The sequence below is a fragment of the Eumetopias jubatus genome, unplaced genomic scaffold (assembly GCF_037043125.1).
Source record: "Eumetopias jubatus isolate StellerSeaLion01/CBP00866 unplaced genomic scaffold, mEumJub1_p1.0 scaffold_13, whole genome shotgun sequence".
In the NCBI taxonomy this organism is placed as follows: domain Eukaryota; kingdom Metazoa; phylum Chordata; class Mammalia; order Carnivora; family Otariidae; genus Eumetopias; species Eumetopias jubatus.
This window is the reverse complement of record NW_028274819.1, coordinates 38110801-38124194: the sequence shown is the minus strand read 5'-3', so window position 1 is coordinate 38124194 and position 13394 is coordinate 38110801. Positions and strand designations below refer to the sequence as shown.

General features: G+C 41.1%; 1 protein-coding gene across 1 annotated transcript in view; it reads left to right on the top strand.

Annotated features, from left to right (window-relative positions):
- The window catches only part of NELL1 (neural EGFL like 1), an 820872-nt gene that overhangs the window by 505869 nt on the left and 301609 nt on the right, over positions 1-13394 (top strand). The window lies entirely within an intron of this gene.

Genomic DNA, 13394 nt, shown 5'->3' with positions numbered 1-13394 from the left:
ATGCCGAGCATGGAGCCGAATGCAGGCCTTGAACTCAGGACCCTGAGATCAAGACCTAAGCTGAGATCAAGTCAGATGCTTAACTGACTGAGCCACCCAGGTGCCCCAAATCTTTGTATTTCTATGAGAATAAGATATATTTAGAGTGAAAATTATATGAATCAGGGTGGTCAGGGTTCTAATTATTAAGCCAGAGAGAGTGCAGTATTTTAAATGGAAGAATAATTAGCAGATTTGACTACAAACTTGTACATTCCCCCCCCCCCCCCCCCCGCCCATGCATGGTCAAATTATCAACCTCAGTATTTTCGAATGAGTTTTTTCTTATTCACCAAATCGTTAATTATCATATAAACACATATGTGGGGTTTTGTAGATGGTTTTCTCCTCTCCACTCTACTCTGGAACCTTTCAGTTCAGGTCAATAAAACAGTCACCACTTTGCATCATTCACACCATCCTCAGAACCTGCAGGGTTCTTCTTTGCCCCTGGCTTTTGGAATTAAAAATATCATTTCCCTCTTCTTTAGCATGGTGCTATTTTGATTCCTTATCAGCTGCCAGCTGGATTTGAAGGCCTACAGCCTCATCACCCAGATTGGTAGAGGAAAGTTGTCATATTTTGTCTCTGGCTGATAGGAATTAAAGCACAAATAAACTGAAAAGAAGTACCCTTTGGGTAAGATTAAACCAATGGCTCTAATTCAGATCATTCCATAAGTTGTATTGTCTTGAGCACAACACTCTGTTTTTGACATTGCAGCTTAAAGTATGGGGGGCAAGGAGTAAAAACAGTAACTTCTAATCTTTTATATCATGGTATGCATAGAAATGATAATATTTGATAGGCACGTGGATATAAATAGATGAGGCTGCTCATTGCTGAGGATCACCTGGCTGGGCTGAGGGCATCATTGCTCAGCACACCGTATCCTATTCTGGCACTCTGATCAGAAAGCTCCTGGATTTGCAACTACACATAGTTGGATTTTGGTCCTAGCCTCGCCACTAACTATATTCTTGGGCCATTCTCCTTTCCTTTTGGTCCTCAGTTGTGCATCCTTAAATCAGGAATGTGAAGTCTAGTCCAAATGTAAATGTCTACATATCTGGAGCATGAATGGACCTAATAAATGGGAGTTTATGAGATGCACTGAGGCATTAAGCATGAAAACACCAGAAAGAAGATCATTATTTAGATGTGTTTAATTATTGCTGAGCGTACTCTTCAAAAAAACAAAACAAAACAAAGAAATGAAGAAACAACCTACATTAAGATACCTGTAATGCAGTATATGATGGAGAGTGTTAGGGTCTGGGTCATGCACACAGAGAATATTCATAGAACTTCTGAACTAAAAGGAGGAGTTGAGATAATTCCCCACAAGAATATTCTCTTAAAACCATCAGAGTATATATACATCAGGCAGCATGCAAATATATAATTGTGTCTGCTTAGAGCCAACTTACAGTTATCCTTTGGTAGCATGAAACGAAAAGCATATAAATATATCTGTAAGTTATTGACGAACCTACTTTTCCTTAGCCAAGACTTTAGCACATAGAATTAGAGACATTTCCATACCAATAACCCATTAGCACCCAGCAGGAGCAGGGACTGACAACTTTCTTGGGACAGGCCAGCCCTAAATCCACCCGCTAGGGATAATTGGGGGCACATGATCAAAGGGTAAGGAAATAGAAAAGACTACCAGTGCCACCAGTGGATGTCTGTTCTGGTGGGCAAACTCCTGGTGCAGAGAGCCAACAATTAGTGATCATAGTCTAGGTAGTGGTGTGAGGGAGTGCTATGGTCTGAATATTTGTGTCTCCCTCAAACTTGTATGTTGGAATCATACACCCCAGAGGTGCGGGTGGTAAGATGGAACCCTCAAGAACGGGATTAGTGCCTTATAAAAGAGGCTCCAGAGAAATCTCTAACCACTTCCACCCTGTAAGGACAGAGTGAGGAGATGCTGGCTCTGAATCAGGAAGGATATGACCATATGGGCACCTTGTTCTAGTATTTGCAAGTCTCCAGAGCTTTAAGAATAAATTTCTTCTGTTTTTAAGTCACCCAGCCTGTGGTATTAGTCCTGATAGCCTGAATGGACTAAGACAGGGAGATTCCAGGTGATGGAATGGATCTCAAGTAGATTTTTGGCTTTAAGATGGCGTCTTTTGGGTATTTGGTTTCTAGACACTAGGATGTTTTTCAGGAACAAGTTCAAGGATAAGGCTTCCATATATCAGAGATTTGTGAAATCCAATCAGTTTTACTACCCTAATACTGATCTGGAGGACATATATGCCTTATGCCTTAGGTTGGGGTTGATCTGTGGAGTAAAAGGGGGAGGTAGGTTCGTGACCCACTTATTCCTGACATATCCTGTAACCATGCAGCAATTTTTTTTTCTGATGCCACTGAAGGAAGCTGCTTCAACTTAAAAACTTAGCGTCATGTTGCATATTTTAGGGCATCAGACTGAACCTCAAAATGCACCCAGGTATATGTTGATAGCCGATATTAAAATTATCCAAAAGTAGTCAACTGCTTTTTCTGTAATTAGTGGACAATTAGGAATTAATCTGAAATGGAGCTTAAATAGAAACTTCTCATTTCTTGAAAAAATAGGTGTGGTTTGAGATTTTGCTTTTTTATGTTCAGGCTGCGAGTAGAGCTAGCAAAAGAAGGGAAACACTTGCAATAAGTCAGAGGGTAGGAAGAATGATATGAAAGCCTTGAGTTTTAGATGTTAATCTTTTTGAAGGCAGCTGTTGATCACTTAAACGTAGTTTTGTATTCCACGACCTCTCAGCACCTACCTCTTGATCAGTAACTTCACCAACTGAGTAGTTCCTGAACTTAGAGTGTACAAATGCTAACAGGTGGAATATCCTGGTCTGTGCTCAGAAGTATGACATCTGAGTAAATCTATAAAAATCACATCATTGTAGGTGTGCTTGGGTAGCTCAATTGGTTAAGCCTTTGACTCCAGCTCCGGTCATGATCTCAGGGTGGTGGGATCAAGCCCCATACAGGGCTCCACACTCAACGTGTAGTTTGCTTCCCTTGCCCTTGACTCCTCCCCCGCACTTGCACATGCGCTTTCTCTCTAAAATAAATAAATCTTTAAAAAAAATCACATTTTAAGTAAATCAAACATCTCTTTGGGTCAGGATTAATCTAGAAATAGTATGAGATACTCACTGATGGATAATCAAGGCATTTTAGAGGTGGAAGCACCCATAGGGATCTTTTCTTCTATTTATAGGTCAGGATGTCCTGCGGAAAGGATGTGGTTATAATCTCTTAATAACAGAATGAGGCTAAGAACTGAAGTTTTTAATTTTGGGAAATCTTTTCATTATTCTGTGATATCTTCCTAGATTTTGTTTCACAACTACTTCGGTATACAACTATATGTACATACAGCTATAGTGATGGAGTGATAACCATGATTTGCATAGCAATTTGCCTGTTTTCAAAGTAATTTTCACTCTATTATTTCCTAGGTAATCCTTGCGGGAGATATTGTCTTAGACCCTGCTTTACAGATGATGAAACTGAGTGTAAATAGGGGAAGTAACTTGCTCAAGGCCACACAACGAAGACATACTAGAGCGCAGACTCTTTGAATACAGAAGATACTTTTCTTCCAACATTTGATTATAAAGGCGGCTTTGTACTGTAACATCCACCCTGTGACATTTTTGAGAGTGAAAGAGGGAGTTTATTAATGATTTCACTGATAAGATAGTACCCTTTTAGACAAACTGTGATAGAATATGTGGTCATCTTATAATTCACCTTCTACTACTTGGTCATCCGAGAATATGTCAGATGGCTAAAATCCGGGATGTAATGGTCAAAAAAAAAAAAATCTTGATCTTAGTTTGGGGATTGGAGGCCTGGGACGGTTTGAACAAGTTATTTTTAAGCTAACAAATGAGGATGACTAGACAGAGGTCAGAGGTTTGCAGAGGGGAGTGGTGTGGGGAAAAAAGAAAGATGTCTGTGTAAACGGAACAATGTGGACCAGTTGCAAGAAAGAGCATAACCAGGTGGAATATCCTGGTCTTTTGGAACGACTCCCTCTACATATGCTTGGTTGTTCAACTACCAAAGTTGCATGAGAATTGTAGGCCACGGGTCTATGCCAAGAATTTTTCATAGCGTTAGGCAATGAAAGTGATAAATGTGTCTCTGTGAAGTCAGCCTATGTTAAATATAAGACTAATTGCAAGACTAAATGGAACACTCATAATAATACCTGGAGAAAATGTAACAATGGAAAAACAAAACAGCCATTTCTTTGCTACCCAAGGAATTACATTATGGAAATTGCACCATCAGAATGAATTAATAGCTGGCTTAACAAAATTTAGTGCCCAGCAAACAAATGCATAAATTAAGCATCTTGAGTAAGGTGAATGTTAAAGAAATGCTTGCTCAGTTTGTCAAAAGAGGACTTGGTGTGGAGGGAATGGGGTGAGTGAAAAGGGAGCTTGGAATTTGGATAGCAGGAGAGCATGCACATGCCCACGGGAGCCGAAGTCTTTTGAACTGCCTGGATATTCATCTTTGCCCCCCAACCATTTCCAGTAGTGTCTGGACAAGCTTGTGTCTGTTGCTAACTCCTTGGCTGTAAAGGTGGCAGACACACTGGTGATCACTGATGAAAAGACCAACAAGCTGAACTGTGCTGCCTGGTTAGTAAGCTGCTGCTTTCCCATTAAGTGGAGTTTCACTGTGTCCCTTCTTTTCACGGTACATTTCACAACCATTTCTGGAAGAGCCCAGCTGTTCTGAGATGGCCCCCCGGGGGGGGGGGGGCGGGTAGGGGGGAGGGGTGTCAGTGCGATTGTATGTAGCTCAGGGATGTCTGAGCTGCTGAGCAGGCCTCATTGCCTTCAGACACTTGCTGCATTGCTTTCCAGAAGCACATCCCTTCACCTTTCTCTGACATGGGAGGGAGTGGAAGAGAATGATCATGATCTGAAATGACAGACATGCTGGATGGGGATGAGCTAATTTACAGGGGGAAGTGCAGTCTACAAATGAAGAACAAAGAGAATAAGGGCCCCATGGATGGTCTTGAGGCCTTTAATGGAGACTAGTGAGAGCATCCTTAGCAGTGGGTAGATTGGTCTCAGAACAGTGGTTTGGGGTGTCAATATTTTCCTCACTGTGGTTAGCAGGGTTTATCCTACCTGTCCATAGAAACTACTAAATCTGACACCTTGGCTTAAGTTTGATAACCTGTGCTCTTCAGACTTTGTTTCTCAGGAAAAGTAATTGCCTTGTTTTTTTAGTGGTTGAAAACAGAACAGCTCTCCTTAGGAAACCCCCAGGGTATATTGTAAGGCAAATAGGCTTTTCTGCTTGCATCATCTACTACAGAGCTAACAACTAAACTTGAAATTTCTTAGTAAAATGCACTTTCCGAAATAGATTTGGAGGGAGAATTGCGTTGCAGTTTGACAAGATTACAGTCAGGCAAACATCTGGGGTGGGGGGAGGAAACAAGCCCAGTGTAGGTGGGAAACGGGAAATGAGGATATTTTGTTAAAGAAGTTGCCTCTCATCCATTTGTGTGGTAATCACTCTGTGCCTCCTCTTCCCTCCTGTTTCCTGAAACAATCTGATTATTGTGTTGCCTGATTGCAGATTAAATTCTATTTTTAAATATGTTCATGAGAATATGCTAGTAAAATGAAATTTAAAACCTATCCAGTTCTTTCTTAAAAGGTTTATTTGCTTGTGCCTACCTGTTCAGTTCATTATTGACCCTTGTTACCTCCACTTCTAATGGGAATCACCCTGTGCTCTCTTTACTTTTATGAATTTGTACAGCTGCTGTTTCTGCTTGGAATGTTCTCAAGGTTTTTTTTTTTTAATTTTTTATTGTTATGTTAATCACCATACATTACATCATTAGTTTTTGATGTCCTGTTCCATGATTCATTGTTTGTGCATAACACCCAGTGCTCCACGCAGAACTGCCCTCTTTAATACCCATCACCGGGCTAACCCATCCCCCCACCCCACTCCCCTCTAGAGCCCTGTTTGTTTTTCAGAGTCCATCATCTCTCATGGTTCGTCTCCCCCTCCGACTTACTCCCCTTCATTCTTCCCCTCCTGCTATCTTCTTCTTTTTTTTTTCTTAACATATATTGCATTATTTGTTTCAGAAGTACAGATCTGTGATTCAAAAGTCTTGCACAATTCACAGCGCTCACCATAGCACATACCCTCCCCAATGTCTATCACCCAGCCACCCCATCCCTCCCACCCCCCACCACTCCACAACCCTCAGTTTGTTTCCTGAGATTAAGAGTTCCACATATCCGTGAGGTCATATGATACATGTCTTTCTCTGATTGACTTATTTCACTCAGCATAACAACACCTTCCAGTTCTATCCACGTCGTTGCAAATGGCAAGATCTCATTTCTTTAGATAGCTGCATAATATTCCATTGTGTATATATACCACCTCTTCTTTATCCATTCATCTGTCGATGGACATCTTGGCTCTTTCCACAGTTTGGCTACTGTGCGCATTGCTGCTATAAACATTGGGGTGCACGTACACCTTCAGATCCCTACATTTGTATCTTTGGGGTAAATACCCAGTAGTGCAATTGCTGGATCGTATGGTAGCTCTATTTTCAACTGTTTGAGGAACCTCCATACTGTTTTCCAGAGTGGTCGCACCAGCTTGCATTCCCACCAAGAGTGTAGGAGGGTTCCCCTTTCTCCGCATCCCCACCAACATCTGTCCTTTCCTGACTTGTTAATTTTAGCCATTCTGACTGGTGTGAGGTGGTATCTCATTGAGGTTTTGTTTGGATTTCCCTGATGCCGAGCGATGTTGAGCACTTTTTCATGTGTCTACTGGCCATTTGGATGTCTTCTTTGGAAAAATGTCTGTTCATGTCTTCTGCCCATTTCTTGATTGGATTATTTGTTCTTTGGGCGTTGAGTTTGATAAGTTCTTTATAGATTTTGGATACTATCCCTTTATCTGATATGTCATTTGCAAATATTTTCTCCCATTCTGTCGGTTGTCTTTTGGTTTTGTGGACTGTTTCTTTTGCTGGGCAAAAGCTTTTTATCTTGATGAAATCCCAATAGTTCATTTTTACCCTGGCTTCCCTTCCTTTGGCGATGTTTCTAGGAAGAAGTTGCTGTGGCTGAGGTCGAAGAGGTTGCTACCTGTGTTCTCCTTTAGGATTTTGATGGACTCCTGTCTCACGTTTAGGTCTTTCAACCATTTGGAGTCTATTTTTGTGTGTGGTGTAAGGAAATGGCCCAGTTTCATTCTTCTGCATGTGGCTGTCCAATTTTCCCAACACCATTTGTTGAAGAGACTGTCTTTTTTTCCATTGGACATTCTGTCCTGCTTTGTCAAAGATGAGTTGACCATAGAGCTCAGGGTCCATTTCTGGGCTCTCGGTTCTGTTCCATTGATCTATGTGTCCGTTTTTGTGCCAGTACCATACTGTCTTGATGATGACAGCTTTGTAATAGAGCTGGAAGTCCGGAATTGTGATGCCGCCAGCTTTGCTTTTCTTTTTCAATATTCCTCTGGCTATTCGGGGTCTCTTCTGGCTCCATACAAATTTTAGGATTATTTGATTATTTGTTCCATTTCTTTGAAAAAAGTGGATGGTATTTTGATGGGGATTGCATTGAATGTGTAGATTGCTCTAGGGAGCATTGACATCTTCACAATGTTGGTTCTCCCAATCCATGAGCATGGAAGGTTTTTCCATTTCTTTGTGTCTTCTTCAATTTCTTTCATGAGTATTTTATACTTTTCTGAGTACAGATCATTTGCCTCTTTGGTTAGATGTATTCCTAGGTATCTTATGGTTTTGGGTACAATTGTAAATGGGATCGACTCCTTGATTTGTCTTTCCTCTGTCTTGTTGTTGGTGTATAGGAATGCCACTGATTTCTGTGCATTGATTTTATATCCTGCTTTATTGAATTCCTGTCTGAGTTCTAGCACTTTTGGGGTGGAGTCTTTTGGGTTTTCCACATACAGTATCATATCATCTGCAAAGAGTGAGAGTTTGACTTCCTCTTTGCCGATTTGGATGCCTTTGATTTCTTTTTGTTGTCTGATTGCTGTGGCTAGGACTTCTAATACTATGTTGAATAGCAGTGGTGATAGTGGACATCCCTGCCGTGTTCCTGACCTTAGGGGAAAAGCTCTCAGCTTTTCCCCATTGAGAATGATATTCGCTGTAGGTTTTTCATAGATGGCTTTTATGATATTGAGGTATGTACCCTCTATCCCTATACTCTGAAGAGTTTTGATCAAGAAAGGATGCTGTACTTTGTCCAATGCTTTCTCTGCATCTATTGAGAGGATCATATGATTCTTGTTCTTTCTTTTGTTAATGTATTGTATCACGTTGATTGATTTGCGGATGTTGAACCAGCCTTGCAGCCCAGGGATAAATCCCACTTGGTCCTGGTGAATAATCCTTTTAATGTACTGTTGGATCCTATTGGCTAGTAGTTTGGTGAGAATTTTTGCATCCATGTTCATCAAGGATATGGGTCTGTAATTCTCCTTTTTGATGGGGTCTTTGTCTGGTTTTGGGATCAAGGTAATGGTGGCCTCATAAAATGCGTTTGGAAGTTTTCCTTCCATTTCTATTTTTTGGAACAGTTTCAGGAGAATAGGTATGAATCCTTCTTGAAATGTTTGGTAGAATTCCCCTGGGAAGCCATCTGGCCCTGGGCTTTTGTTTGTTGGGAGATTTCTGATGACTGCTTCAATTTCCTTAGTGGTTATAGGTCTGTTCAGGTTTTCTATTTCTTCCTGGTTCCATTTTGGTAGTTGATACATCCCTAGGAATGTACCCATTTCTTCCAGGTTATCTAATTGCCTTGCATAGAGTTGCTCATAATATGTTCTCAGAATTGTTTGTATTTCTTTGGTGTTGGTTGTGATCTCTTCTCTTTCATTCATGATTTTGTTGATTTGGGTCATTTCTCTTTCTTTTTAATAAGTCTGGCCAGGGGTTTATCAATCTTGTTAATTCTTTCAAAGAACCAGCTCCTAGTTTCGTTGATCTGTTCTACTGTTCTTTTGGTTTCTGTTTCATTGATTTCTGCTCTGATCTTTATTATTTCTCTTCCCTGTTGGGTTTAGGCTTTTTTGGCTGTTTTTTCTCTAGCTCCTTTAGGTGTAGGGTTAGGTTGTGTATTTGAGACCTTTCTTGTTTCTTGAGAAAGCCATGTATTGCTATATACTTTCCTCTCAGGACTGCTTTTGCTGTATCCCAAAGATTTTGAACCGTTGTTTTTTCATTTTCATTGGTTTCCATGAATTTTTTTAATTCTTCTTTAATTTCCTGGTTGACACATTCATTCTTTAGTAGGATGCTCTTTAGCCTCCATGTGTTTGAGTTCTTTCCTACTTTCCTCTTGTGATTGAGTTCTAGTTTCAAAGCATTGTGGTCTGAAAATATGCAGGGAATAATCCCAATCTTTTGGTACTGGTTGAGACCTGATTTGTGACCTAGGATGTGATCAATTCTGGAGAATGTTCCATGGGCACTAGAGAAGAATGTGTATTCGTTGCTTTTTGGATGGAATGTTCTGAATGTCTGTGAAGTCCATTTGGTCCAGCATGTCATTTAACGTCTTTATTTCCTTGTTGATCTTTTGCTTAGATGATCTGTCCATTTCCATCAGGGGGGTATTAAAGTCCCCCACTATTATTGTATTGTTGTCAATGTGTTTCTTAGCTTTTGTTATTAATTGCCTTATAAAAGTGGCTGCTCCCATGTTAGGGGTGTAGATATTTACAGTTGTTAGATCTTCTTGTGGGATAGACCCTTTAGGTAGGATATAGTTTCCTTCTTCATCTCTTATTACAGTCTTTGTTTTAAAATCTAATTTGTCTGATATAAGGATCGCCACCCCAGCTTTCTTTTGGTGTCCATTAGCATGGTAAATGATTTGCCACCCCCTCACTTTCAATCTGGGGGTGTCTTTGGGTCTAAAATGAGTCTCTTGCAGACAGCATATGGATGGGTCTTGTTTTTTAATCCAATCTGATAGCCTGTGTCTTTTGATTGGGGCACTTAGCCCATTTACATTCAAGGTAACTATTGAAAGGTATGAATTTAGTGCCATCGTATTGCCTTTAAGGTGATTGTTACTGTATATCATCTCTGTTCCTTTCTGAACTGTGCTGCTTTTAGGCTCTCTGCTTAGAGGACCCCTTTCAATATTTCTTGGAGGGCTGGTTTCGTGTTTGGAAATTCCTTTACTTTTTGTTTGTCCTGGAACCTTTTTATCTCTCCTTCAATTTTCAATGAGAGCCTAGCTGGATATAGTATCCTTGGCTGCATATTTTTCTCGTTTAGTACTCTGAAAATCTCATGCCAGTCCTTTCTGGCCTGTCAGGTCTCTGTGGATAGGTCTGTTGCCAATCTAATATTTCTACCATTGTAGGTTACATATCTCTTCTCCTGAGCTGCTTTCAGGATTTTCTCTTTGTCTCTGAGACTCGTAAGTTTTACTATTAGATGTCGGGGTGTTGACCTATTTTTATTGATTTTGAGAGGCGTTCTCTGTGCCTCCTGGATTTTGATGCCTGTTTCCTTCCTCACATTAGGGAAGTTCTCTGCTATTATTTGCTCCAATATACCTTCTGCCCCTCTCTCTCTTTCTTCTTCTTCTGGGATCCCAATTATTCTAATGTTGTTTCGTCTTATCGTATCGCTTATGTCTCGAATTCTGCCCTCGTGATCCTGTAGTTGTTTCTCTCTCTTTTTCTCAGCCTCCTTATTTTCCATCATTTGGTCTTCTATATCGCTGATTCTCTCTTCTGCCTCATTTATCCTAGCGGTTCGTGCCCCCATTTTTGATTGCACCTCATCAATAGCCTTTTTGATTTCGACTTGGTTAGATTTTAGGTCTTTTATTTCTCCAGAAAGGGTTTCTCTAATAACTTCCATGCTTTTTGCAAGCTCAGCTAGTATCTTTAAAGTCATGATTCTGAACTCTAGGTCCGACATCGTAGTAATGTCCGTATTTGTAGGTCCCTGGCAGATGGTACTACCTCTTGTTCTTTTTGCTGAGGTGATTTCTTTCGTCTTTTCATTTTGTCCCGAGGAGAATGGATGAATAAGAGAACAAAATGCTAACAGGTTAACAACGTCCCCAGCTAATATACTCTATACAAATCAGAAAAGACCTGAAACCAGGGGGAAAGAACGGGAAAGGAAGAAAAAAGAAAGAGAAAAAAAAAAGAAATTGAAAAAGATAAAAACAAAAACAGAACAAAACAAAACAAAAAAACCCGAATATGATCAAATATGATCAGGCTAGTGCATAGATCAGTGCCACACACTAGATTTTGGGCGTATTTTGGTCTGTTAGAAGAAACTGCCTCCTAAAATTTTAAAGGAAGAAAGACTTATCTATGTACAAAATAAGGGTTGATACAATGAAGGGATGGAAGATGACTGTAAAGATGAAAAGTATAAAAGATTTTATAAAAGGAATTGATATGATAAGTTGTTTGAAAAAAGAAAGAAGATTTAAAAAAAAGAAAAGAAAAATAAAAGGGAGGGAATGTGATCAGGCAGGAGACTAGAACAAGGCCATATACTAGTGATTTATGGTATATTTTGATCTGTTAGAAGAAACTGTATCTCAAAATTTTAAAGAGAGAACAACTTTTATATATATATGCCAAAAATAAGGGTAACTACTATGAAGGGATAAAATATGACTCTAAAAATGAAAAATAAAAAATGTTTTTTAAAAAGGGATAAGATGTTGGTTGAAAAAGGGAAAAAGAAAAATTCAAAAAAAAAAACAGTTAAAAAAATTAACTTTGAAAAACTAATGAATCATGGTAAAAAAGCCATGAATTCTATGTGCAGTATTCCCCTAGCGCTGGAGTTCTCCCGTTCTCTTTGATCGGTAAACTTGTTCTTGCCTTGCTGGCTGTTTGTGCTGATCTTCTGGGGGAGGGGCCTGTTGCCGTGGTTCCCAAATGTCTTTGCTGAAGGTGGAATTGCCCTGCCCTTGCCGTTCCGGGTAAGCAATCTGCTTGGGTTTGCTTTCAGGAGCTTTTGTTTCCTCTAAGCTCTCGGTACAGCTTTGGAGGATGAGAGTGAAAGTGGTGGCCTCCCAATCTCCGCCTGGAGGAGCAGAGAACTCAGAGCCCTGCTCCTTATTGCGCCCCCAGAGAAAAAGCAGTCACTCCCGTGTCCCCGGTCTCTGGCCACACTCCGTGCTCACCCAGCCTGTGATCGAGCATTTCTATCTCTGGCACCCGACCCGTGTGGAGTCTCCAAACCCAGCAGATCCTTGCAGTGTGCTCCCGTGCTGCTCCTCCCCGGGGAGGAAGGGGAGTCTCCCCGGCTCTGCCGCTTGTTGGGTCCCTGCTGGAGGAGCAGTGGCCCAACTGGGCCGCAGGTCACAGTTTATGGCAACCCCGAGCTGAGAGCCCGCGCATCGGCTGCAGAGATGGAGCCGGCTTCCCCGCTCCGATACCTGGGAGCTCTGCGGCACTCAGGCACCCCCGGTCTTTCTGTGACCCCGAGGGTCCTGAGACCACACTGTCCCGCGAGGGTTCCACCCCCCGCTTAGCCACTGGAGCGACGTCCCTCAGCAGAGCCGGCTTCTAAAAGTTCTGATTTTTGCTCCGCGGCTCTATCACTTGCCAGAAGCGGCCGCCGGAGGCCCCCTCCCCTACCAACTATCCTCCCGACTATCTCCTTAGATTCACTTCTCCTCACGTCCTACCTTCCAGGAAGTTGTCGCTTCTCTGTTCGGACAGTTGTTGCTTTCCTTTTCTTTGATCTCCTGTTGAGTTCTTAGGTGTTCAGAATGGTTTGATCCCTACTCAGCTGAATTCCTGAGACTGGATGAAATCCAGGTCTCCTACTCCTCCTCCATCTTGCTCCGCCCCCCTGTTCTCTAGGTTTTTAACTGTTGAGAAAAATTTCCCTCCTCTTTTAAGAATCAACTCAAGCTTTACCTCACTGAGGACTTTCCCAATTCCCATATCACTCAAACATACTCTTTCCTTTCTGCTCCCATGGCAAGACATTCTTAAGTCCATACCAACACTTAGCATATTCATCATAGCTTCTCTTTATGGAGCTCTGTTCATATCAGGCTGCGATTCCCTCAAAGGCAGACAGAGCTATTTTCTTTCTTAGCTTTGTGGCCTAGGACAGTGTTGAGTACATAAAGAACAATTAATGAATGGATGTCCAATATTACCCATTCACATTTATGGCATTTATTTTCCAAGGTTCCCTCACTTCATACCATGGCATATAATTTTTACCTCTACTCAACAGTCTCTCTGTAATTACATATTAGCTTTTGCTGGAAACCAG